Consider the following 25780-nt stretch of genomic DNA (forward strand, 5'->3'; position numbering starts at 1 on the left):
GTGTAAACAGTGAGAGATCGTGTGGCGGGTATGGCTGGAGCGACGCTTAAAAGAGCCACGCGAGCGCACTACGATACGCATAAAAAGAGCGAATAAAATATTAGATCAGATGATAAATAGGTAGATAAGATCTGTATTGCACTGTTGGTGTGCTCTCATGTATCATTAGGAGTGTCTGATAGGTGTAAACAGTGAGAGATCGTGTGGCGGGTATGGCTGGAGCGACGCTTAATAGAGCCACGCGAGCGCACTACGATACGCATAAAAAGAGCGAATAAAATATTAGATCAGATGATAAATAGGTAGATAATATCTGTATTGCACTGTATGTGTGCTCTCATGTATCATTAGGAGTGTCTGATAGGTGTAAACAGTGAGAGATCGTGTGGCGGGTATGGCTGGAGCGACGCTTAATAGAGCCACGCGAGCGCACTACGATACGCATAAAAAGAGCGAATAAAATATTAGATCAGATGATAAATAGGTAGATAAGATCTGTATTGCACTGTATGTGTGCTCTCATGTATCATTAGGAGTGTCTGATACACTCAAAAAAATGATATGTTGGCTTTACTTAACTTTTTTTTGTAAACAGGTTCCACCGGTTCCACATAACTATGTTTCGTTAAACAAACATAATATGTTCATGTAACTTCAACATCATGGAATTTGGTCATTTTAAGCGACCCAATTAAACTCTGAGCTAATGAGTTAATTAAGTGAATAATTGAGTGATGATTGAGCATTATTGAAGACACCTGATGTTAACAAGCAGAATCTCTGAAGGAGAAAACCGGAATGTTTAAGTCACCATTATGGAGATAAGTATTTGTTTTAGTTGGGCTCTTGACCATTAACTTATTAACTTTAGATTTTGCTTGGTTGCTGTACATGAGTTATAACAGCCAGATGAACAACAAACAAAGGTCATCTGATGGTATTGATTGTGTTTTAACATAATAATTATTTCACAATCATTTGACCTGAGTCACTGAACTTATATTAAACCGAATTTCTGAGTTAAGTTTACCTTATGGATAATAACAGCACTGTCATTGTAGAGCATACTATTTTTAGATTTTTCAATGAAATTCAAATGACCAAATCAAGAAATAAAAAAGAAACTTCCTAAAAAATATTTAGAGTAGGCACACACAGACATCAAGAATCAGCATATGAATCTCAGCAATGGTGACAAACAGATTATAAGCTCATTATTTATTCATGCAGCAATGCATGATGGGAGCCATGAATGAGTTTTGATTGGTGGCACCCAGAATGCACTACAACATGCTTTATAATTGTCACCATTGGTGAGATTTACAGGCTGATTCTTGATGTCTGTGTGTGTCTACTGAAGATATTTTTTAGGAAGTGTCTTTTTTATTTATTGATTTGATCATTTGAATTTCATTGAAAAGTCAAAAAAATAGTATGCTCTACAATGACAGTGCTGTTATTATCCATAAGGTAAACTTAACTCAGAAATTCGGTTTAATATAAGTTCAGTGACTCAGGTCAAATGATTATGAAATAATGATTATGTTAAAACACAACCAATACCATCAGATGACCTTTGTTTATTGTTCATCCAGCTGTTATAACTCATGTACAGCAACCAAACAAAATCTAAAGTTAATAAGTTAATGGTCAAGAGCCCAACTAAAACAAATACTTATCTCCATAATGGTGACTTAAACATTCCGGTTTTCTCATTCAGAGATTCTGCTTGTTAACATCAGGTGTCTTCAATAATTCTCAATCATCACTCGATTATTCACTTAATTAACTCATTAGCTCAGAGTTTAATTGGGTCGCTTAAAATGACCAAATTCCATGATGTTGAAGTTACATGAACATATTATGTTTGTTTAACGAAACATAGTTATGTGGAACCGGTGGAACCTGTTTACAAAAAAAAGTTAAGTAAAGCCAACATATCATTTTTTTGAGTGTAGGTGTAAACAGTGAGAGATCGTGTGGCGGGTATGGCTGGAGCGACGCTTAATAGAGCCACGCGAGCGCACTACGATACGCATAAAAAGAGCGAATAAAATATTAGATCAGATGATAAATAGGTAGATAATATCTGTATTGCACTGTATGTGTGCTCTCATGTACCATTAGGAGTGTCTGATAGGTGTAAACAGTGAGAGATCGTGTGGCGGGTATGGCTGGAGCGACGTTTAAAAGAGCCACGCGAGCGCACTCCCATACGCATAAAAAGAGCGAATAAAATATAAGATCAGATGATAAATAGGTAGATAATATCTGTATTGCACTGTATGTGTGCTCTCATGTACCATTAGGAGTGTCTGATAGGTGTAAACAGTGAGAGATCGTGTGGCGGGTATGGCTGGAGCGACGCTTAATAGAGCCACGCGAGCGCACTACGATACGCATAAAAAGAGCGAATAAAATATAAGATCAGATGATAAATAGGTAGATAAGATCTGTATTGCACTGTATGTGTGCTCATGTACCATTAGGAGTGTCTGATAGGTGTATACAGTGAGAGATCGTGTGGCGGGTATGGCTGGAGCGACGCTTAAAAGAGCCACGCGAGCGCACTCCCATACGCATAAAAAGAGCGAATAAAATATAAGATCAGATGATAAATAGGTAGATAATATCTGTATTGCACTGTATGTGTGCTCTCATGTACCATTAGGAGTGTCTGATAGGTGTAAACAGTGAGAGATCGTGTGGCGGGTATGGCTGGAGCGACGCTTAATAGAGACACGCGAGCGCACTCCCATACGCATAAAAAGAGCGAATAAAATTTAAGATCAGATGATAAATAGGTAGATAAGATCTGTTTTACACTGTATGCATGTTCTCGTGTGAGTGTCTGATAGGTGTATACAGAGAGAGATCGTTTGGCTGGTGTGACGCTTTAGTAGTCCAGGCGGGAGCCAAGAGACGCGCTCTCTATGGGCAAAAAGAGCGAATAAAAAAGAGATACAATTAGACATAAATAAGATAAGTATTGCACTGCCTGTGGGTTCGTCTGGTATATTAAAACAGTGAGAGATTTTAAGGCAGGCGCATAAGTCTATGTCACGAGACTGGTGCTCATTTAAAAAAAAGCGAGTAGCCTACAGTAGTTGTAAGGCAGGCGAAAAGCGTTTGGTTAATGGTGAATATTGACCTATAGTGCGTACCGTTCTGTCTCCCGCTGGATTCAGGGGTTATGCGCTGCATTTGGTTTGAAAACCTATCTTACATATTGTGTAAGTTCGAGTGGCCGGCGCATATATCTGTGACTGGTCGAGTGGCCGGCGTATATATCTGTGACTGGTCGAGTGGCAGGCGCATATATCCGTGGCCGGTCGGGTGGCAGGCGCATATAACGCAGTGGCAGGCGCATAATTCCGTGGCCGGTCGAGTGGCAGCTCCCCCTGCCACGCAGAGATTTTACCCCCTCTCCCTATTCACAAAGGATTGTAGCGCGTAATATACCACCGCCTCTCGCAGTCGTCCGGGGTCCGCGACACAAGCGGGAATGCTGCATTGATCTGCAAACAAATCCTCTCCCATTCTCACGCTTAGTTTTGCTTGATATCCCAGTGCCGAATTTCACTTTTATTATGTTTTTGGGCCAGCAGCAGTAACTGATCCTGCGTCCAGTTGGGCTTTCTTTTCCGTTTTGGCGAGTTCATAATCCAACGTCATTCAACTATTATGGTGTGTTCACACCGAACGCGAATTTAATTATTTGCGCGAGTAGATTACATACAAAGTCAATGCAAAGACGCGAATAGGCGCATCATTCGCGCCGGGCGTTGCAAATGACGCGAATTGGGCGACGCGTTTGCCGCGAATGTCTTACGCGCAAGTTGAAAAATTTGAACTCGAGCGAATGTTCAAGCGATAGACGCGTATTTGACGCTTTATTCGCGTTCGGTGTGAACACACCATTACATTACTTCAATAGGAGTAACATTTCCTTGCTTTAAGTAGTCTATTTAGGCTAATAGGATGTCAATTAACCAAGCAAGTGTTAATGCAAGTGTCGTTTTTTCATTATTAGGCAAGTGGCGGTTTTCATTGGGGTATTAGGCTACCTTGATTTAATTTAATTTAATTCACGACTTCTCTCTCTCTCTGCCTTGTTAGAATTACACTTCACTGGGGCCTGCACAAACATTTCGATGACATTACTATTATTATTTTGTGTAGGACACAGACATATTTAGATGTCCTAAATCCATGATTTGTTGCGTCTGTGTTATGTTCCGCATGATGGCCCTGTCATCTAACAACCAATCACCGTGATCATTGCGAGGAAGCTCGTGCATGAGAAGTGACGTCATCCATAGCAACGAAGACTCACTCTTAGTTTAGGAGTTGTCATTTTTCCTTACTAAGAGTAGGTCTGAAAGGCGCTGTGAATAACTTTTAAGAGAAAACTCCTAGCTAAAATATTTTAGTGCTAACTAGGAAGGCTAACTAGGAAACACAGACATGAACAGAACTAAGAAACAGATTAAAAACAAACTCAAAACGTGACAACACTAATAAAAAAAATTAAAAAGTATATTTATTTTCAATTCAAACTAAGGACGCACGATATATTGCCAACCATATCGGTATCGGCCGATATATGTTAATTTTTAATGTTATAGTTATCGGCCCGATAAGAAAATTTGGCTGATATATTAAAGCCGATAAATAATGTATTATTTCCTTCAGCTGAGACGCTTCAAATGCGCACTGTTCAACATGATGGTTTTGAATTGGTTGAAATATGATTGAAATCACTTCTAAAAAGGAAAATACAGTAAAGTGCAACATGCGTCATATCGGCTACAAAAAACTATAATGAGAACATCATTATAATTGTGTGTTTGGGACAGTGCTTTTAATAATGAGACTTTAGGTTTTTTTTAATCAGGCTCTCAAAAATTATATAAAATTTCTATTTAGATTAATCGGCCAATATATCGGTTATCGGCTTTCAAATATAAATATCGGCATCGGACAAAATGTTCATATCGGCGAATCCTTAATTTTAACCTAGGAATTTTATTCTTATAATTAATTAGGAATTAATTTTATTTACACTGACAAGGACATCTTATACTGAAGTGTAACGTGCAAAGGTGCATTACCGCCACCAACTGTAAGAATTTTAAATTCGGATCAGAATTTAATAATTTATTTCTTTGAACTAAAATATTGTTGTGAACTAAATTCTATTAGCTTGCTCTACTTTATAAATGACTGATGTTGTAGTGAAGATAATGGGGGTAGACGCTCAGTCTATGTGCTAATTCTGGGTTTATCACCAAGTTCACTCAGGTGTGTCGGCCAGAACACCACTTAAGGCCAAATATTCCAGAGTAAGAAATGAAGAGCTGAGAGATAGTTCTTATTCTGTTTATTTCTTCCTCTTTCTTGTATGAGTGAGTTTGAGGGTGAGTGTAATTCTGAGTGTGGTTTCTCTAAAGAGAAACAAAATACAAATGAATAAAGGAAACGTATGCATACACTCATTCCTCCTTAAGCACTAATATACATTACCAAACATAAAATAAACAACAGTCAGTATGTGAATATCTCTTAAACTCTAATAATGTAAGCAGAGAGAAAGGATTCAAACACTTATTATATGGGATTCTCAGATTTTCTACCATGCGTTAAGTTTCCACTAACTTCTTATTGGGCCGATAACGATAACATTCAAAATGAACATCGGCCGATATCGATATGGTTGGCAATAAATCGTGCATCCTAAATTGAATTTTTTTGAATGAATAGTGTTGTCACGTTTTGAGTTTGTTTTTAATCTGTTTCTCAGTTCTGTTCATGTCTGTGTTTCCTAGTTAGCCTTCCTGTCATCTATGATACGCTTTTATTGTAAAAACCCCGGACCGAATGCTATATCCGTTTGAGCTAGCAAAGCCTTGACAGAGAAGCCTCGATGCGATCCAGATAACAATATTTAACACCACTTACTTCTTATTTTACTCGAACGCAAAGTACTGAACAATCCTAACAACAAGTAGTAAAGTATACATGTCTAAACACGATGCACTGAGTCAGGTGAACCGACCCTCGAAAGTAACGTGTACGAACGTGGATATAATTAGCACAACGGTCACGTTGCGACCCCTTAAACTCCTAACTCTCATCCATATCTAATAGCAGAAATAACAGCTGGTTTGACAAAGAAATACAATATCACGAGTGATGCAGCAGATATACTTACTCTTCTCATTTACACACACTCTAAAGAAAGGTGCCGCTCACGACCATAGACATAATAAATACATAGACGCCCTATTGGCCGCTGGAGCGTACGTCAACGGCGCCGCCATGTTGGGGATGGCAACTTTCCCATACCTCTCATACCGGGAATTGAGAAAAATGCCTGTTTTGTGCGCTGTTTGGGGCTGTACACATCGCCACACAATTGAAAACAGCTTTCGAGGAATTACCTTTCACAAGCTAGACTGAACGTTTGTTTTTGGTTGTATTTGGTCATGATTTAATTAGTAATAGTAACGTTCAGAGGATACATTTAAAAATACTACTGTTATTGTGTCACGAAATGTAGTTTAAATAGTTTTTCAGTCGACAATGTAGTTGTTTAAAGCTTAAATATGTGGTTTGTTTCTAAAGATAGCGCCTATTTAAAAATTTGATCTGACGTTTTCGTAGTTGTAAGATGCGCTCAGCGCTCGTCTACCCCGCCTGGAACAGCCGTACCTCGGCCAGTGCTTCTGAAGTGTTGCCGCTGACTCGGATGTCTGTAGTCTAGTGGTTAAACATGAGATATAATTCGTCTTGTGTATATCTAACGGGCGATCTTTGGTCTCATTAATCAATAAATGGTTCCCTAGTAAATCGTTTTGGCTGAGGGCAAAGTGAAGTTTCATAACTTTATATTTAGGCTATTTTAACGTTGTATCCTGCTGTATGTTTGACTGAAGCTATCTGTTATTCACCTTATTTTCCACGACAACAAGGGTGACGCCATTACGTTCGTTTTGTCATCTTACTTCCGGCTGAGAGGGACTTCAACTTCCGGCTGAAAGGACCTACGCTAGTTTCTAGACGTAATTCTATATTTGTAACGGTAAAATATGTAATGTATTATATGCTCAGTTAGGGGCTGCCATAACAATTGAATTAAGAGGATAGAAAAAAAACGGTGTTACGAACACAATGTAAAGCGATCGGAATGTTGTGGTGTACTACGATTTACACCCACCACCACCTAAAGACGAGGAGCACCTGAGGCCATGGCGGAAGGCGATAAGCTTGAAGTGCCCACCCAAGCGCTCTTAAGTGTGTTCGTTTGTACCATTTTATGGACGGGAAGCCGACTGACGAACACCCTTTTAGCCCGAGTAAAGGCTCGGCTACGATGTTCTGGTAAAGATCATCGCCGGGTGCTGAACAGGTTGTCAGATTCAGGTAAGCTAACTTGCATAACTGTTGTTACCTAACTTACCTATCTATGTGCTTGTTAGCCTAACGTTAGATTCGTGAAGTCCGTTCTATGAATACATTTAAGATTAGTAACGAGCCGTTAACAAAATACAACGAATCTTGCATGATTACCATTGGCCACCTATAACAGTCATATTTCTTATATTTCGTTTACTTTGTGATATGGACCTAAGGGTCTGAAGTAAAGAATGAATGAATGAATATTCACGATAGTACAATATATTATGGTACATTACAGCCTTACAATAGCTCACATTCTTCCTGTAAGGAGGCCAGCTAGCTCTCATCTCTCTTTCAGATATTGATCTACGTAGAGATTGTGTGTATACTGTCTCGTTTTTAATGCATCTCTCTTTTTCACACTGTTCTAAGTATGAATGCCATCATAAATTAATTCTCATGATCTATGTTAAGTAACTGTTACTAATGTAAAAATGTTTATGGTTATATTATTTCCTTAGATCATCAATGAGCGTCAGTGTTGCAGTGGACAACTGTGAGGAGGATCACAGCCACATGCCCCAGACCTGTGATGCAGAAACACAATGGGAGGATCCATCTGTCTCTGACCACAACTATGCTACAATATCTCAACTCAACCTGAAGCCACCTACATTTGAAATGGGAACACAATGCGTTGAGCCAGTGCTATAGTACATAACTCTGCTGAGAAACGACCACCTTTGTCAGCGGGTCGACATTGGATGCATTCCATTCAGTAGCCGAGCACCTCACCAGTTCATACACCAACAGCTTTCAGCTACACACTTGAGATCAGCTCCTAATGAAGCTGCGTCTTAATTTATTGCAGGGTGATCTTGCTGTAAGGTTTGGTGTTTCTCAGTCCATTGTAAGCAAGGTGATTTCGCGTTGGCTTAACATCATGGAGGAGAAGTGTTTCCAAACACAACATGTAGGGCTGCACAATATATCTAAATATAACAAATGAATATATTGCAATATGCATAACTTTTTTAGCTTTAATAAGAATCAGTGTATATATATATATATATATATTTAATTCATACAGTGAAAACTAAGCAGTGTTTTATTTTTACATTTGATTATTCAGTTTCTGTTGTTAAATAGACCTAATGTAGGATAACCTGAACCCCTTAACCCCGTGGTTTACACTGATGTTAAAATAACACTTCTTATGCTACAGTAAAACACTGCTGTTCACTTTCACAAGTTGAAGGGATGTTTTCTTGTCACAAAAAAATTTGAAACACGTATGTAGGTTATATAAGTTTAAATCTAAATTAAGTTAATTTTATCAATTTTAAGCACAAGCGTATCGAATATCGCATTGTTTAATGAGTAATCAAATTTTTTCTTCAATATCGTGCACTTAATAACTTCGTCCAGGCGATGAAGTAATGGCAGACAGAGGCTTCACCATTACCGATCTCCTCTATGAAAGGAAGGTGAAACTTGTCCTTCCTGTAAACTTTTACAATGTGCCCATATTTTACCTGTTATGAAGTTATTTTTATAAACCTTTACAATGTGACCAGATTTTACCTGTTATGAAGTTATTTTTATAAACCTTTACAATGTGACTAGATTTTACCTGTTATGAAGTTATTTTTATAAACTTTTACAATGTGACCAGATTTGACCTGTTATGAAGTTATTTTTATAAACCTTTACAATGTGACCAGATTTTACCTGTTATGAAGTTATTTTTATAAACCTTTACAATGTGACCAGATTTCACCTGTCAGTCATTTATTATTAAACCATATGTGAGCTCTGTAGATTCCCTTTAAAACTTAAATGAATTAAGTCTTCTAGTTAGAAGGAATAAGTCACGTCAAGTTTGCAAATGAATACCATCTTGGTTTATTACTTAAGACATTTAAATGGTGAAATGTATCTACATGAAGGTCAGTAGAAGGTGTCTCTAGCTTCCTGAAAACATCAAACACTTCTTACAACTGATTTTATACAACTTATTTAATCATTTATATTTAACCAATTACCTCATCTCCTATCCTTAACTAAATATTCTCATTCCTTCTTATTTACACATAATTTGTTATTGCTGCTCCATCAACTCCTAACAGGACGAAGTAGTTAAATATGTCCACATAGGTTAACTGTTACCTCTGGCCACGTTAACAATGACGATGGATGAGACAATGTGAGACCAACTGATCGTCCTATGAAGTTTTCTCCGTGCTCCCAGTTTAAAACATTTATGGTATTAACGTTATTTGACATTTTGCTAAAGTTTTGGCTAGCTAAAAAACAATCTTCTAACAACTGAAATAGCTACCGGATGTGCCGTGCCAGTTTAGCGGAAGTCGGATGACAAAATGCGGAAGCGCGAAGTATTAAAAGTGGGCGGGGCGGAATAAGGTGAATCAATAAAACTGAAATTTAACAAAAATAGTTACATATTAAAGTCACTATTTAACTTATTTTTTATTGTGTATATTCTGTAATTGATATTTCTTATTCTATTGCTATTATTATAGTATTATTAATAAACTATGCTATTATCAATATTTTTATGATTGTATTATTGTACTTATCATATTATATAATTATACTAATCATTACTATTTTATTTGCTGTATACTATTTGTTTATTTTATTGACTAAACTATTTACTATTACTTCTCACTTTATGTTATATTTACTATTTGCATGTAGTTGTACCATAACGTATTATTATAAAGGATCCATCAGTTATCTTTGTTTATTGCTAAAATCTGGTCAATCACAGAAAATGCTTTTTCCACAATAAGAAAACTTAAATTATATCTCAGTATGGGGGTCTTCACGATTCTTATCCAAGAATAAAAAGCCAGATACATGACAAGCCTGAGCTTAATTGACCATTCTTTATTTAAAAAAATATTTTACAAGTCTAACTATCGAGATTTTAAATAACTAGAGGTGGAACTTTTTGTAAACCACATACAAACCACTGAAATCGGTTGATAAATGTAAAAACAGTTTGTTTTTATCCAGAAAAAACGCAGCTCCCCCGTTTACTTACATTTGATTACAGCGCAGTCTTGCCCTCCGCAAAATGGCGGACCCGTTGACGTATCGCAGCAACGCTCCAAAGCGGCCAATAGGGCGTCTATGTATTTATTATGTCTATGCTCACGACTACAATCCAATCCAACCGATCGACTATCTTCTTCTTCTTCTTCTTGTTTAATGGCGATTAACTCCTAAGGAGCATTATCGCCACCTACTGTGCTGGATGGCAAATTAACCTTGGGTGATAAGCATAGGTGATGATAAGTCTGAATTTTAAAAACTGTCTGCCTGTCTAGTCAAACTATATCATCCCACATACATCATCATTATTTATCATACCTGCAATAGAGGTTTCATTGAGCTTCATTCGGCGCTGCGTGTTCAGCTCCTCCGTCCACACTCAGCCCCCATGGCGGGTTCAACGTTACACACATATTTTAATCTAAATCCCAAACCTGAATCATATATAAACGCAATTAATGCTCTATATATCTGTCTGGCTATTAAACCTTTTCCTAGAATATCCTCATTCTTCATTCTATCCTCTCCATTTTTCAAATGACTGAATAATACATCCCGAAAAATATTATACTTACTACAAATAAATAATACATGACATACATTTTCAGATACACCACATGCATCACATAATCCATTCTCATGTAACCCCATAATTGCCAGTGTTGAGTTTAACCCTGTATGTCCCAGTCTTAACCTAGACAGCAATACCTCTTCTTTCCTATTTCCTCCCTGGCAATGTATCCTCCCTACTGACTGTGTGATACTATGACACCATCTCCCTTTGCTACTACTATCCCATCTAATTTGCCACTTATTCATTAACTTCCTCTTTAAAATCGATTTGAATTTGCCTCCTTTTTCCCCATAGGTACTCTAACATCCATCTCCCTCTTGTCTAGTGCTTTTTTTGCTAGTTTATCAGCAACTTCATTACCAGATACCCCAACATGTGCTGGTACCCAACAAAAATACACCACTATTCCAGCCTCTTTCAGTCTGTATAATGATAAATATATTTCCATTATTAAATCTTCTCTGTCTGATCTTGCATGTACTATACTAATTAAAGCTGAAGAAGAATCTGAACATATTACTACTTTATTTGGTCTGACTTGTTCAACCCACTGTAGTCGACTCCTATTATTATAGCTGTTAACTCTGCAGTGTACACGGACATCTCATCAGTCAACCTCAAACTAATCTGTTTTTTAAAATGTGGAATATATACTCCTAATCCAACCTTTTGACTGATAGGTTCCTTAGAACCATCTGTAAATATTTGTAATACTGAATAAAATGTGTTCGATCGACTATCTCTATCATACTGTGTATTAACTGTGTGACGTCAGATATAATATACAAACCACCAGCACGCGCTTGGCAACCCTCTTACAAGCATTAAACGGGAGTAAAGGTGAAACATAAAGCACAATATGGTCAACTCTAATAATAGCAACACTAACATAACTTTGGGGCCTTTTCTACAGATGTGTTATTCCTATAGACCTTTGGGGGCCCTAAGCAAAATTTGGTTGGAGGCCCCTTTAATAATAATAATAATAATAATAATAAATTTTATTTGTCATGCGCCTTTCTCAGACTCAAAGCGCTAGCCGATATAAAACCAGTCAACAAACAACAAACAATTTAAACCTTTGACCGTTTTAAGGCCTAAAGAAAAGCAATGACTATAACTATACCATACTATATAACTATATTATACTGTATATACTATGTTTGATGTCTAACAGGAAAATTATGATACCACTGAGCTGAATGGCAGTGCAAGACACACACACACACACACACACACACACACACACACACTGATTAACTTGCTGAATAAAAAGACAGATAAAGTGATTATCACTGAACAAAGATACATTTTTATTGACACCAGTTTAAGAGTCACAAACTACAGCACATATATATATATATATATATATATATATATATATATATATATATATATATATATATATATAATTTAAATTAAATAGAGCCAATAGAATAACATTTAAATATAATATTATATAAAATAATAAATAGATTTTTCAAATAAACAAAATTAACAATAACATCTAAAACACCACAAAGAAGATCCATAGTAACAATATTAAGAATAAGGTAACATTTCAATATAACTATTACAATCCAATCCAAATAAAGAAAATAATTATACATAAAGTTAGACTTAATTTTTAAAATGCAGAAGGTTATCATTTTACTGCCCCTTTATACTCACCAACAGCTGGAGCTTTGCTTACTGGCAGCATATAACGTTACTTTAATAGTGCTCCTAAGGAGACATAAGGAGTAAACTAATGTTAGCCCTTTAGTGTAGAATCCAAACTGAGTTTATATTGTTCTGTTAAATGCTTTAACAGTAACACCACAGCAAATGGTATAGGCCTAATACTAAACCAATTTTATGCAGCATGTTATTAGCATGTAAGTTAAACAACTGTAGAAAATTAATACAAGCACGATTTAGGCTAATGTTAAGACTTTTAGTGCAGATTATCCATATTACAGAAATCGGAAAATTAAGTCTACAGGCTTACGTACCGTTATCTTCTTGCTTCTTCTCTTCTTCCAGGCTCTTTTTTTGTCGTTTTTCTTGGCCACAAAGATATTTTCGTTTCTTGTCAGACATTGTCGATTCGTCGGAGTCGCTAACTGACTGACCAAGTGACAACGAGTGACTAGGGGCAGTCGGGATCAAGACGCGCGCGCGCCTTTGCGGGGAGCTCCCGGTTGATTTGCCATAATACAGAACTAAATAAATAACAACTCTGTGCTTATCATGATGCCTGATAAAGAGCGCTGTAGGTCCATTTCTTTTTTATTTATTTATTTTATGTTACTTTTGTTGTGCGATTTTTTTTTTATTATTATTATTTTTTCACTAGCTAGCAGTGACTCTAGGGGGCCCTCTGCTGGCCACGGGGCCCTTTGCAATTGCAACGGTCGCTTAGTGGCTCGGCCGGCTCTGCTGGCCGGTGTGAAACAATGATGTCTTCAGACCATCAACTTCAAAAGCTGTAAACATTAAATTACAATGTTATATTTTCATGCAGTTTAGTTTGTTCTTGTTAGCAAAGGTTTGGCGGACACACGTCAAGTGTTTTGCTCGTACAATCTCTTTCTTCCAGGGAGCAACAAAAGGTGAATGTTATCACATCTTTTCTTTCCATAATGAAAGTGAATGAAAGGCTGTGATTCTTGCCTGACATCTCCATGCATGGAAGAAAATCATATCAGTTTAAAAACAACACGACGATGAGCAAATGCCCAGATAGCAATGAGTCGGCGGACCACCGTCGGTTCTCCGGCGGCAGTAGGAGCGTCAGAATGGCGACATCGCAAACACGTTGGACGGCGCACCGCCGGCGGCAGCCGCTTTTTAAAAGCGGCAGCCGCCTTCCTACCGCCTTCGTTAAGCGGCCGGCCCGCGGGCCAACCGCCGTTCCGCCGCGCTTTATATTGAAGGCCGTCCTTCCGCGGCCCGCCGGAGGCAAACGCTATTTTCGAGCGCTCTGCCGCCGCTTATTCTGGCTAGATATATATATATATTTTATTTATAGCATGCAGTTTATCAAGAATAATGATTGCTCAAACCAGACAAATTTACAATTGGCATTTTTATTCCACGTTTCAAAGTACAGTAACTGTCATTTAAACAAGATGTTTCAGATCACTGAAACATAACAGAAAAATAAATAAATCAATATACTAACATGCAGGTTTCCAATTCAATTTTGGATTCAAAAGGCTGCAATTACAACACTTACAATAAGTTTTCATATAAAAAGGACAGCTCTAGGGTAACAAATTACCAGTAAACATTATGACAAGTAAAGAGGATATTTGATACCAAATAATGTGCAAGATACCAAATAAATAAAAGTATAACTACATTTACAAGCCATTTCTAACAATATGATAAGTGGTAGTAATTTATAGTAAAGCTCTGGAGTAGAATAGGCCATTATAACGGCAATGCTGACCTGTGGCACAAGGATTTACAAGCTTTATTTGAAAAAGAAAAAAAGAAAGTAATTTCCACAGTGAGTGAGTGTAGTCTGACACTTCTGACTTCTTTAGGGGTCTTGATTCTACTGACTGCAAGATAAAGAAAGGATTCCAGTTGTCAGTGATTCTGGGGTGTCAGTAGTCAGTCTAGTTTTAAGTGGTCGGCTGTGGGTCCCTCTCAGCTGTGCGGCGCCTTTTTCTGCCTTCACGGTCAGATGCTCCTTTCAGGTAACGGTCAGATGCTCCTTTCAGGTAACGCGTAACGTTAACCTGGACCGCCTCATCAGTGCATCCTGGGTTGCCGGGTCCTTCCGGATGGCTAATATAGAAAATACAGATCTGTCATTTAATTTGAATTGCATGAGGACAATAGGGCATACACATCTAATTAAATCAAAAAAAAAAAAAATCCAACTTACTTTGAACAATGGTCTTCAGGAACATGTCTCTAAAACATGCTTTATCCCCTACACCAAGCTGAAAATCCAAAAAAGTGTTACAAGTTACATTTCTCTGAAGCTTCTCATAAATAAATAAAAAATGTGAAAGGCTAAGGATTCAGACTGTAATATATGCAGTATACAATCTTAAATTTTACTTTATATCTAGGTCTACTACATGTACAGGTAGCCCCAGTGGGAATTAAACCGACAACCACAGGTGCTGTTTGCAAGTTGTACCTAATTGCTCAGTGCAAGCAAACGTCTTCAACATTGTTTGTTGAACTTGCTTCACCTGCTCTTGAAGTAAGATTTTACAATTCGTATTTTTATATGTAATATTGTAGTGTTTATTATAAATGATTTATCTGTGCACTTCATTATTCTTTTAAAATTCATGTAGCCTTATAATCTTTAATCAAATACGTTACCCTTCCCTCCCCCCTCGAAACGACTTCTCTTCCGGTCATGTGCTATGGCGCGAGGGCGTGGCAACTCCCCTCAAACCGTGCTATGAGCAGAGATGGAGAAGAGGAGCGCTAGAGTAAAACCCTGCCCTCCGTTCAATATACCGTTTCATTTTTAAATACGTCACAACACTGGAGAAAAGTCGTTTGTAACTTCCGGTTCATGCCGACTTCAAATAGAAGCAATAGTTTCCAAGACAAAAAAACTTCACAAATAACATCACTTACTTGTACTCAAACTCTTGGTTCTGTGAAGTGGAGTCTGGATTACTGGGGAGAAACCTGGTTGCGAGAAAGAGGAAACAGAAATTTGAAAATCTAACAAATGGTATAGTTTAGTGGCAGGATCACAAATCCAGCATAACAGCAATAGATTTTACATACCAGTTCAGCATTTTCCTGGTTTTCTGGAATCGATGCATCTTTCTAGAGTTTTTTTTCTTGAGACTTCCAAGATTCTAGAGTAGGGAATAATGAATGAAAGAGTCAGTTATCCACAATAAACAGAAAATAAATTACACAGATGAAATACAGGAAAATCAAATACACAAGTCAGACCCATTTACCTGCTCCCTTCATGAACTTAAAATGATGTTTCTCCCAGGTGCTGTGTGGAGGTGTGCAGAGGATGGCTAAATTGTTGCCTTCGTCTTTTTGCTGAGGTTAAATGGGGGCCAATGGCACATGCTCTCGCTGAGCCACTCTTGCGGAACCACTGCAAATGGCAGATCCTCCTCGTTGATAAACTGAACAATGTGAACCATCTAAAATAGAAGAACATTTTGCATAAATTATACCTTTTGATTAATTTCCAGGCAAAATCAATAACATTAAAATGCTCACCCCTTCAAAAAACGAGTCATTTTCACAAGTGGATCAACAGAAAACCATGTTCAGACAAACACAATCATATACATATACACACATATATACATATACACACATATATACATATATATATATATATATATATATATATATATATACACACACACATACATCGTTATTTTTGTAAGAAAACACCAAAAGTTAAACTTTCTAGATGTAAAGCTTTCTTTCTAGATGTAAAGCTTTGGCGATCTACTGTAGCTAGATACATTTCAACATGTCGAACATGCTTGAATTCAGTGAGTAAAAAAGGCGAAGCAGCATGTGTTAGCTAACACTGTAAGTTAATCTAGACTAGCAGCATGGTTGTCGAATCAAACAAAACATCATTATGTTTAGTTAGAAAACAACACAAGTTATACTGATCAGTCTTTCTTGTTGTAAAGATTTTGCTAACGTTACCATTCCCACGTGGGCGGGAGAATTGTCCTTCAGGATTTGGTTACGTAAGTTAGTTAATTATTCGACTGACCAATACTATCTTAAACCACATACTGTAGTACTCACACTTGCATAAACATACGTAAATATAGTTAAAAGAAGAAAAGAAAAAACTAACGCCAGGAAGAAACTAAGTAACGTTAGCCTAACTAACGTTAGCTATGTCAGAAACATGACGAAAACTTTGTAAACAAGGCTAACTTACTAGCTTGACTAGTAAGGCAAGAACATATTTGAAAAAGCTGAACTAAAAATGTAAAAAATGAACATAATATTGCGTTACACAAAAAGGAAAAATGTACTTACTTTAAAGATCGTAGTCAATGACTAGATAGGATATCCTCTCCAAATACTGAAATCGTGTGACGAGTGGCCACTGTTGTGTTGGTAAATCTGCTTCCGTTTTTTAGGTACTGCCCCTCTCGGCCGGTGGAGGTACTTCTCTGTTTGTGCTTTAATACTTTCTTAAACATTTGTACAGATTGCAAAACTCGCAATTGCAAATTAATCCCTTACCTGTAAAAGGTAAAATAAAAATAAAAAATCGAGCTTGTAAAAAAATGAAAGACATAAACGAAATTTCCTTGGGGTGACAGAGAGACAAAATATTTCTAAATATTTCACTTTATCTTTCAGGTCAAAACAGGGATTTTCATGTTTATTATAAATATTACCATGGTTTGCAAATTAATAAAAAAAATCTAAAGCATACCCAAGCTTTTGGCCAAGTTGCAGATGTCTTTCACTGTTCACTGATTTCAGGCATTGGTGAAAAGTCTAACTTCATCCATTTATTCTGCTAAATTGTTCATACCATGAATGAAATATTTATTTTAAAACCTAATCAGAATCAGAAAGATATTTATTGCCAAGTAAGTTTTACAAAAGGAATTCTTTTTGGACTATTTGTGCATCTCAATTGTGCATAAATCAAAGAAATGTAAAGAATTGTCACCTTAAGTGAATAAAATAATTCTATATATTTTACATAGGCCTATCACTGAATCGCTCAGAGTTTCAACGTAATTTAAATGTATTTTCCTAAACCTTATCATGGAATCAGACTGAGTCAAATCTGTTATAAACCCTAATGACTTTGGAGCAACAACAATAACAAAATTTGATATAATTCACATAATAATTATAATCGCTTTAAATGTGAAAGTTAAAATGCTGTCAGTTCCACTCATGCCAATGACATGGCAGGTCGATTTCAATGCGGCTTGCCGCCAGCCGGCCGCGGTTCATTTAGACGGCGGCAACCGCCAGAGAGAAAGAAGTCGGCGGCCCGGCGGCTGTTCGCTCGGGCGGCATCTCGCAAGAAATGGGAGTGACGTATTCGGCGGCAAACGTTTCATCTCCGCCAGCGGGGCGCACCTATAGCCGACAGTTTGGGGCCGGCGGCAAAAAGAAGCCGTGCCGATATTTTTTGCTATCTGGGTGATGACTGTATTTTATTACATAGGGATGAATTATCCCTTTAACAAACTGTTAAAATAATTAAAACTTAAAAAAATAGATGCTCATGTGAGTACAATAATGGCACACTAGATGGCGACATCGAATACAGATTTAGACTCATTCTTCCTATCTCAAATGCACAATTTAATTTATCAAAGTATTTCTCCGAAATTGAAAAAAAAAAAAGATTATTTGTTTTTTACATGGTCTACATGGATTCTGATTTGTTAAACCCATTTCCACTGGTTGCATAATGACCAGAATCACACACCGACACGCACACGCACACGCACACGCACTCTCTCTCTCTCCTCTCTCTCTCTCTCTCTCTCTCTCTCTCTCTCTCTCTCTCTCTCTCTCTCTCTCTCTCTCTCCTCTCTCTCTCTCTCTCTCTCTCTCTCATCTCTCTCTCTCTCTCTCTCTCTCTCTCTCTCTCTCTCTCTCTCACTCCTCTCTCTCTCTCTCTCTCTCTCTCTCTCTCTCTCTCTCTCAATTCAATTCAATTCAGCTTTATTGGCATGAATGTGTACAATAGCACAATATTGCCAAAGCAATAGACATATACAAACATATAGATAAATAAAAGTGAACAATAACAAATAAAATAAAACAATTACTAAAATATCAAACAATCAAAATAATAATTATTTGAAAATTTGTACAATTATTTATCCATCTGAGGTTCCACTGGTTGTCCTCATTTCATGGCATGAGGAGACATATTTTGCAGCAATTATCTCACATTTGGGCATTTCTCCTAGTAAATATGGGATTTTCTGTGTGTCTGATATGGATTCGAATTCAGGGTATATTTGGGAAATGTTTGGGAAGTGTTTTTGTCTTAGTGTATTATATTTGGGGCATGAGGTTAGAAAGTGCAGCTCTGTCTCGACCTGTCCCCGGTCACACTGGGAGCAGAGTCTCTCCTCTAGTGGGAGCCAGCTCTGTCTGTGCCGACCCGTCTCTATGGCCAGGCTGTGTTCACTTAGTCTGTACGTTGTCAACATTTTTCTTAGTTTAGGACATTTTATTGTACTCAGGTAATTTGCCAGTGTGAATTCTCTTTTTAGGGTCAGATAAAATTGTAATTTACTTTGTGTTTTGGTCGTTTCTTTCCAGTATTCAATATATTTTTCTTTCTGCTTTTGATAATTTGGTCTGGTCTTGAGTTGGCGTTGCTGTCCTGAGGCTGTTGGGGACTGGTTACTGCAGAGAGCCTCAGCACCAGCTGGCTGAGGGGACTCTGTTCTGCTTTCAGCTCCTGGTGTGTTAGGGCTTGTGATGATATGTCTGGGGTTAACTGATTTTAAGTGATTGTAAAATTAATTGATCTTTTCTGTATCCTTAGTAAGAGGGGGTATTGGCCTAGCTCTGCTCTGCACAGGTTATTCGGGGGTTTTCTCTGCACCTGTAGGATGCTCTTACAGAACTCAGTATGGAAAGATTCTATGATTGTTTTGTCCCATTTGTCAAATTCATTATTAAGTTTTGGCCCCCAAATTTCACTGCCATATAGAATTATTGGTTCTAGTACAAATTGGAAAATTTTAAGCCAGATTTCAATTGGAATATACACTCACCGGCCACTTTATTAGGTACCCCATGCTAGTAACGGGTTGGACCCCCTTTTGCCTTCAGAACTGCCTCAATTCTTCGTGGCATAGATTCAACAAGGTGCTGGAAGCATTCCTCAGGGAGTTTGGTCCATATTGACATGATGGCATCACACAGTTGCCGCAGATTTGTCGGCTGCACATCCATGATGCGAATCTCCCGTTCCACCACATCCCAAAGATGCTCTATTGGGTTGAGATCTGGTGACTGTGGAGGCCATTTTAGTACAGTGAACTCATTGTCATGTTCAAGAAACCAATTTGAAATGATTAGAGCTTTGTGACATGGTGGAAGTAGCCATCAGAGGATGGGTACATGGTGGCCATAAAGGGATGGACATGGTCAGAAACAATGCTCAAGTGGGCCGTGGCATTTAAACGATGCCCAATTGGCACTAAGGGGCCTAAAGTGTGCCAAGAAAACATCCCCCACACCATTACACCACCACCACCAGCCTGCACAGTGGTAACAAGGCATGATGGTTCCATGTTCTCATTCTGTTTACGCCAAATTCTGACTCTACCATCTGAATGTCTCAACAGAAATCGAGACTCATCAGACCAGGCAACATTTTTCCAGTCTTCAACTGTCCAATTTTGGTGAGCTCTTGCAAATTGTAGCCTCTTTTTCCTATTTGTAGTGGAGATGAGTGGTACCCGGTGGAGTCTTCTGCTGTTGTAGCCCATCCGCCTCAAGGTTGTGCGTGTTGTGGCTTCACAAATGCTTTGCTGCATACCTCGGTTGTAACGAGTGGTTATTTCAGTCACTGTTCCCCTTCTATCAGCTCGAACCAGTCTGGCCATTCTCCTCTGACCTCTGGCATCAACAAGGCATTTCCGCCCACAGAACTGCCGCTCACTGGATGTTTTTTCTTTTTCGGACCATTCTCTGTAAACCCTAGAGATGGTTGTGCGTGAAAATCCCAGTAGATTAGCAGTTTCTGAAATACTAAGACCAGCCCTTCTGGCACCAACAATCATGCCACGTTCAAAGTCACTCAAATCAACTTTCTTCCCCATACTGATGCTCGGTTTGAACTGCAGGAGATTGTCTTGACCATGTCTACATGCCTAAATGCACTGAGTTGCCGCCATGTGATTGGCTGCTTAGAAATTAAGTGTTAACGAGCAGTTGGACAGGTGTACCTAATAAAGTGGCCAGTGAGTGTAGATTTTAATGTTTCTTTTTATTGCATAGAAAGCTCTCCTTGCTTTGTCCCTCAGATCTTTCACAGCCATGTTGAGGTTGCCTGTGTATGTAATGTCGAGGCCAAGGTAAGTGTAGTTTTTTGTGTGTTGTAATTTAGTGGTGTCCAAATAGAAATTGTGTGTAACCTGATTTCTGTATTGTTTCTGAAAGATCATTATCTTAGTCTTTACTGTGTTGACTGTCAGGGCCCAGGTCTGGCACAATCTCTGCAGGAGGTTAAGGTGCTGCTGCAGACCTTCTCTAGTAGGTGAGAGTAACACTAGGTCATCTGCATACAGCAGACCTCTGATCTCGGTGTTGTTCAGGGTGAGGCCAGGTGCCGTGGAACTCTCTAATTGCTTTGCTAATTCATTGATATATAGATTGAAGAGAATTGGACTGAGATTGCATCCCTGCCTCACTCCCCGGCCCTGGGAGAAGAACGCTGTTTGTTTGTTTCTAATCTTTATGGCACATTCACTTTTTGTATACATGTTCTTAATCAAATCATATGTTTTTCCTCCAATGCCACTTTCAAGTAGTCTGTAGAAGAGGCCCTCGTGCCAGATGGAATCAAAGGCTTTCTGGAAGTCAACAAAACAGGCATATACCTTTTTTTTCTTAATGTTTAATTCTTGATCAATTAGAGTCTGGAGTGTAAATATATGGTCCGTTGTGCGGCAATTTGGCAAAAAACCAATTTGGCATTTATGCAGAATATTGTGGTCATTAAGGAATTTGACAAGTCGTTTATTAATGATGTTGCAGAATATTTTTCCCAGGTTACTGGATACACATATTCCTCTGTAGTTATTTGGGTCATATTTATCTCCGGATTTATGAATTGGGGTTATTAAACCTTTGTTCCAGATGTCTGGAAAAGTTCCAGTTGATAGAATAGTATTGAATAGTTTTAGTATAGCCAATCTGATTTTATGATCTGAGTATTTGATCATTTCGTTGAGGATTCCATCTACACCACAAGCCTTTTTTCCTTTCAGGGACTGGATGACTTCTGTTAACTCTTGTTCTGTTACAGGGGAATCTAGAGGGTTTTGGTTGTTTTTTATCACCGCCTCCAGAGTTTTCCATTTTGAGAGTATCTTGTACTGATCATCATTTTTTGTAATATTACTGTATAATTCACTAAAGTGATTAATCCAAGTATTTCCATCTTGAATCGCCAATTCATCCTGCTGGGTTTTGTTTAGGTTGTTCCATTTCTCCCAGAACTGGTTAGACTCTAAAGATTCCTCAATTTCACAGAGCTGCTTTTTGTTGTGTTGTTCTTTCTTAGTTTTTAGGGTGTACTTGTATTGTTTCAGAGTGGCCTCATATTTACAGCGTATGTTGTGGTTATCTGGGTCCCTATGCTTTTCATTTGATAATTTCCTTAAATGTTTCCTTAGGTTTTTGCATTCAGTGTCAAACCATTTGTTACTGTTCATTTGTTGAGGTTTTGGTTTGGAGGCTTTCAAATTAGACAATGCAGCCAAATGATGAAATATTGAATTGATTTTGTCCACAGCTGAATTTACACCAGAATTATTCTGGGGAAATGTTTCAGTTAGAAATAAATGGGTTAAATTATATATGTTTTGATTTTCCAGTGCCTTTTGGTACGCCCCCATGCTGTCTGGGGTCCATCTGTATGAGTATGTGCTGTTAAACAGTTCACAGGCACTAGGGGCTCCAGACTTAGACTGGGCCCTTTTCAGGTATATTGTGATTTTGCTGTGGTCTGAGAGGGGTGTGAGGGGGCTGACTGTGAAAGCTCTGAGAGACACTGGATCTAGATCTGTAATGAAATAATCAACCGTACTACTGCCAAGAGCTGAGCTGTAAGTGTAGCGACCTAGAGAGTCCCCTCGTAGCCTGCCGTTGACTATGTACAGACCCAGTGTACGGCATAGCTGTAAAAGCTGCATACCGCTTGTATTAGTAAGCTTGTCAAAGCTCTCTCTAGCAGGACATTCAGGGAGGGGGAAGCAGGTGCTTCCAGGTAAGTGTTTGTCTCCCTGGGTGTTCATAGTGTCAGCTCTTTCCCCTGTTCGAGCGTTCAAGTCCCCACAGATTAATACATTTCCCATGTGTAGTGGGACGTACAGAGTCTCGTTATTTTTAATTCAATGCTCGCGGGTAATGTACTGTCCAATCATATTCTGCGAGGCAGCGTTTAAAAGGAACCGAATGCACGTTTGTGGGTGTGTGGGTCACCGCCTGTGCGTCATTGCCGGGGACCGCCCATTCCGGTTTGTTTTCATCTCGTCCGCCTGAGGTATGTGTTTGGTTAACTAGTTAGCGCATAGATTTGTGACTTTATGTAAAGGTCATTTGGTCTATAGCTATGGCAGATGGTTCGTTGCTGGGGGTTGTTGGCGGTGGCTATTTATATGCCCCTCCTGCCTTCCCGTGCCGTTGTTATGGCGACACCTTTGTCCGTGTGTGTGACTCCGATTGGCGACCCGCTATGAAGTAAAGGTATGCCTAATTACCGCTACTGCGCAACGTTTATGTATGTTTGTTGTAATTTTGTTTGAATCTTGACAGGAATAATCTGTTCGCAGAAACGAGTGCGGTCAATGAGGCCTGCGGGGCAACACTAGTTGAAGCTGCTGCTTTGTCTATCTTGGTTTCGTTTGGACAACTCGCTCATGAGCGTGTGTGCGCTCGGTTCATGTGTTTGTGTATTTTGCTTTTGTACATTTTATTTTATTTTTCAGTGTTATTGCTTTATCTCGTTTGTTTGTCTACCCATGTATCAAACTGACGTGGGTACTCGTTTTAAGTGTATCGTAACATCTGCTTTCTAGCATCTTTTTATGTGATCGCCGGGTTGCTGGTGAAGCATGAAAGTGGAGTGAATATCCACCCAGTTTCGGTGCCCAAATTCTTATCCTCAGCGTGGTTTGATGCATGAACCTTTAGTGTGTAAATAACTGTTTTTTTGTATTTGTTTTCTTTCTTTTGTAACTTGATTTAAATGTCAATTGTTATCTTATTATTTGGAAATTATACTGTTAATTGTGTTTTTGTTACAGGAGCCGAGGCTTTAGGGCAGGCCACTCATAGGCCCTCGTGTGCGGTGGTGGGACTCTGTCACGGAGTGCTGTGCTTGACCTTGTTGGTGTGCGTGTGTCGTGGTGAGATCGGTGCACAGGGTGGTACAGGAGCCTTGTGCTCATTAAGCTAGTTGTTTCTGCCATTGATAAGCCTCGGCTTCCTTCTCGTGTTTGGAGTATTTAATGTATGTGATAACCTGGTCCTTCAGTCGTTTAATGTGTCTTTTTAGATTGCTGCTTGATGATTGAAATAAAACTTTTTGTACTTTTGGTATCCACGTCTCAGACCCTCCTTCGATAACCACGCTCCTGTGTCCTTTTTCGTAGGTGGTTAAATAATAGTAATATTAATATTTCCCTGTTTAACAGGGTGGCGTAGTCAGCTACATGGGTTGAGGGAGTGATCGCCCCTCTCCTCGTCCCGCTACACATGGTTTTACAATGATTAATTTCCTCCTCAAGAATAGAGAAAATATCTGGGTTGTAGTAGGGGGATTCTGATGGAGGTATGTAGATGGCACATATGTAGACATGTTGCTCAGCACAAATCATCTGTTTGTTAATTTTCAACCATATATAAGATTCTTCTTTTTTAATTACTGTGATGGACTGGCTCAGTTCTGATTTACACCATATAATCATGCCTCCTGAATCTCTGCCTTGGGTTATTTTTGTTGATGGTATAATAATCTCAGTGATGGTATAATAATCTCATCTTCTCTGCACCATGTTTCCGGTAAAACTATGATGTCAGAGTCTTTTAACTCTCTATTAAAATCTGAGTTCCTGCTCTTTAGACCAAAAGCTGATGATCTTAGACCTTGAATGTTCCAACATGTTATTGTAAACGATTTCATCTCCAAGTGTAATCTGTTCAAAAATTAGACAAACACCTTATATTCCAGCACCTAATAGTAAACTAGATATTAAAAAAATAATACTAGTAACAAATGGGAATAAAAATAAAATAAAATAATAATAATAAATAAAAATAAAAAATATTTTTTTTTTGTGTGTTTTTTTTTAATAAACAAATAAATAAAAGGAAAATAGTGTTGTAGGTAAATTAATAAAATATTAAACTTTGAGTGACATTTTAGAATGTATCATATGTGAGATATTGTTTAGAATTGTCCTTATATTACTATTCATTTAAAATTAATCCTGCTGTCCTGCTGGGTCCTTAAGTCGTTGGTGCCTGTGTGAATGATGATGTGACTAGGTGAGCCTAGCTCAGGTACTGTTAGCAGCTCCAGGGCTCTCCTGGTATTGGGGCACCAGATCTTCTCCGTTCTGTGCCTTGGGAATAAGGTCTTTTCATTTAGGAACTTTCCATTTGAGTCCATGAGGAGGATAATGTCAGCCCTTCTGCCTGTGTGTGTTTGTTCATTCTCAGCTGTCGGGTCTGGATGTGGAGCTGTGGTGGTGGTTTCAGGTCTGGAGCTCCTAGCTGGAGGCTGGTTAGAGGTAGGGCCTTGGACAGGTGCAGGATTGTGACTGGTGTTTTGGCTTGGGATGTTTGTATGGAGGCAGCTGGCTGGTACAGGGGGGAGATTAGAGTCTGCACCAGGCTGCGTAAGAGGGGGGAGGTCCTCGAGGAAAGGGCTGTGTTTGGTTGGATGTGGTCTGGATCTGAGAGGTGGGCACAGGGGGTTGTGTGGAGTTCAGTCTGGCTTGTAGGCTGAGCCTGTCTCTGTCCTGT

At 38.5% G+C, this 25780-nt stretch overlaps 1 long non-coding RNA gene and 1 pseudogene across 1 annotated transcript; one reads left to right on the plus strand and one right to left on the minus strand.

The window, feature by feature from the left end:
• Window positions 1–25780, plus strand: part of LOC130070435 (polyunsaturated fatty acid 5-lipoxygenase-like) — a 169934-nt pseudogene that overhangs the window by 32691 nt on the left and 111463 nt on the right.
• Window positions 15673–16170, minus strand: LOC130070445 (uncharacterized). The gene is made up of 3 exons (XR_008803883.1): window positions 15991–16170; window positions 15809–15882; window positions 15673–15706 (listed from the first exon to the last, which is right to left on the minus strand). It is a non-coding gene; the product is annotated as an uncharacterized LOC130070445 (long non-coding RNA).

This window comes from Rhinichthys klamathensis, unplaced genomic scaffold (assembly GCF_029890125.1).
Source record: "Rhinichthys klamathensis goyatoka isolate OS25496 unplaced genomic scaffold, OSU_Roscu_1.1 h1tg000406l_1, whole genome shotgun sequence".
In the NCBI taxonomy this organism is placed as follows: domain Eukaryota; kingdom Metazoa; phylum Chordata; class Actinopteri; order Cypriniformes; family Leuciscidae; genus Rhinichthys; species Rhinichthys klamathensis.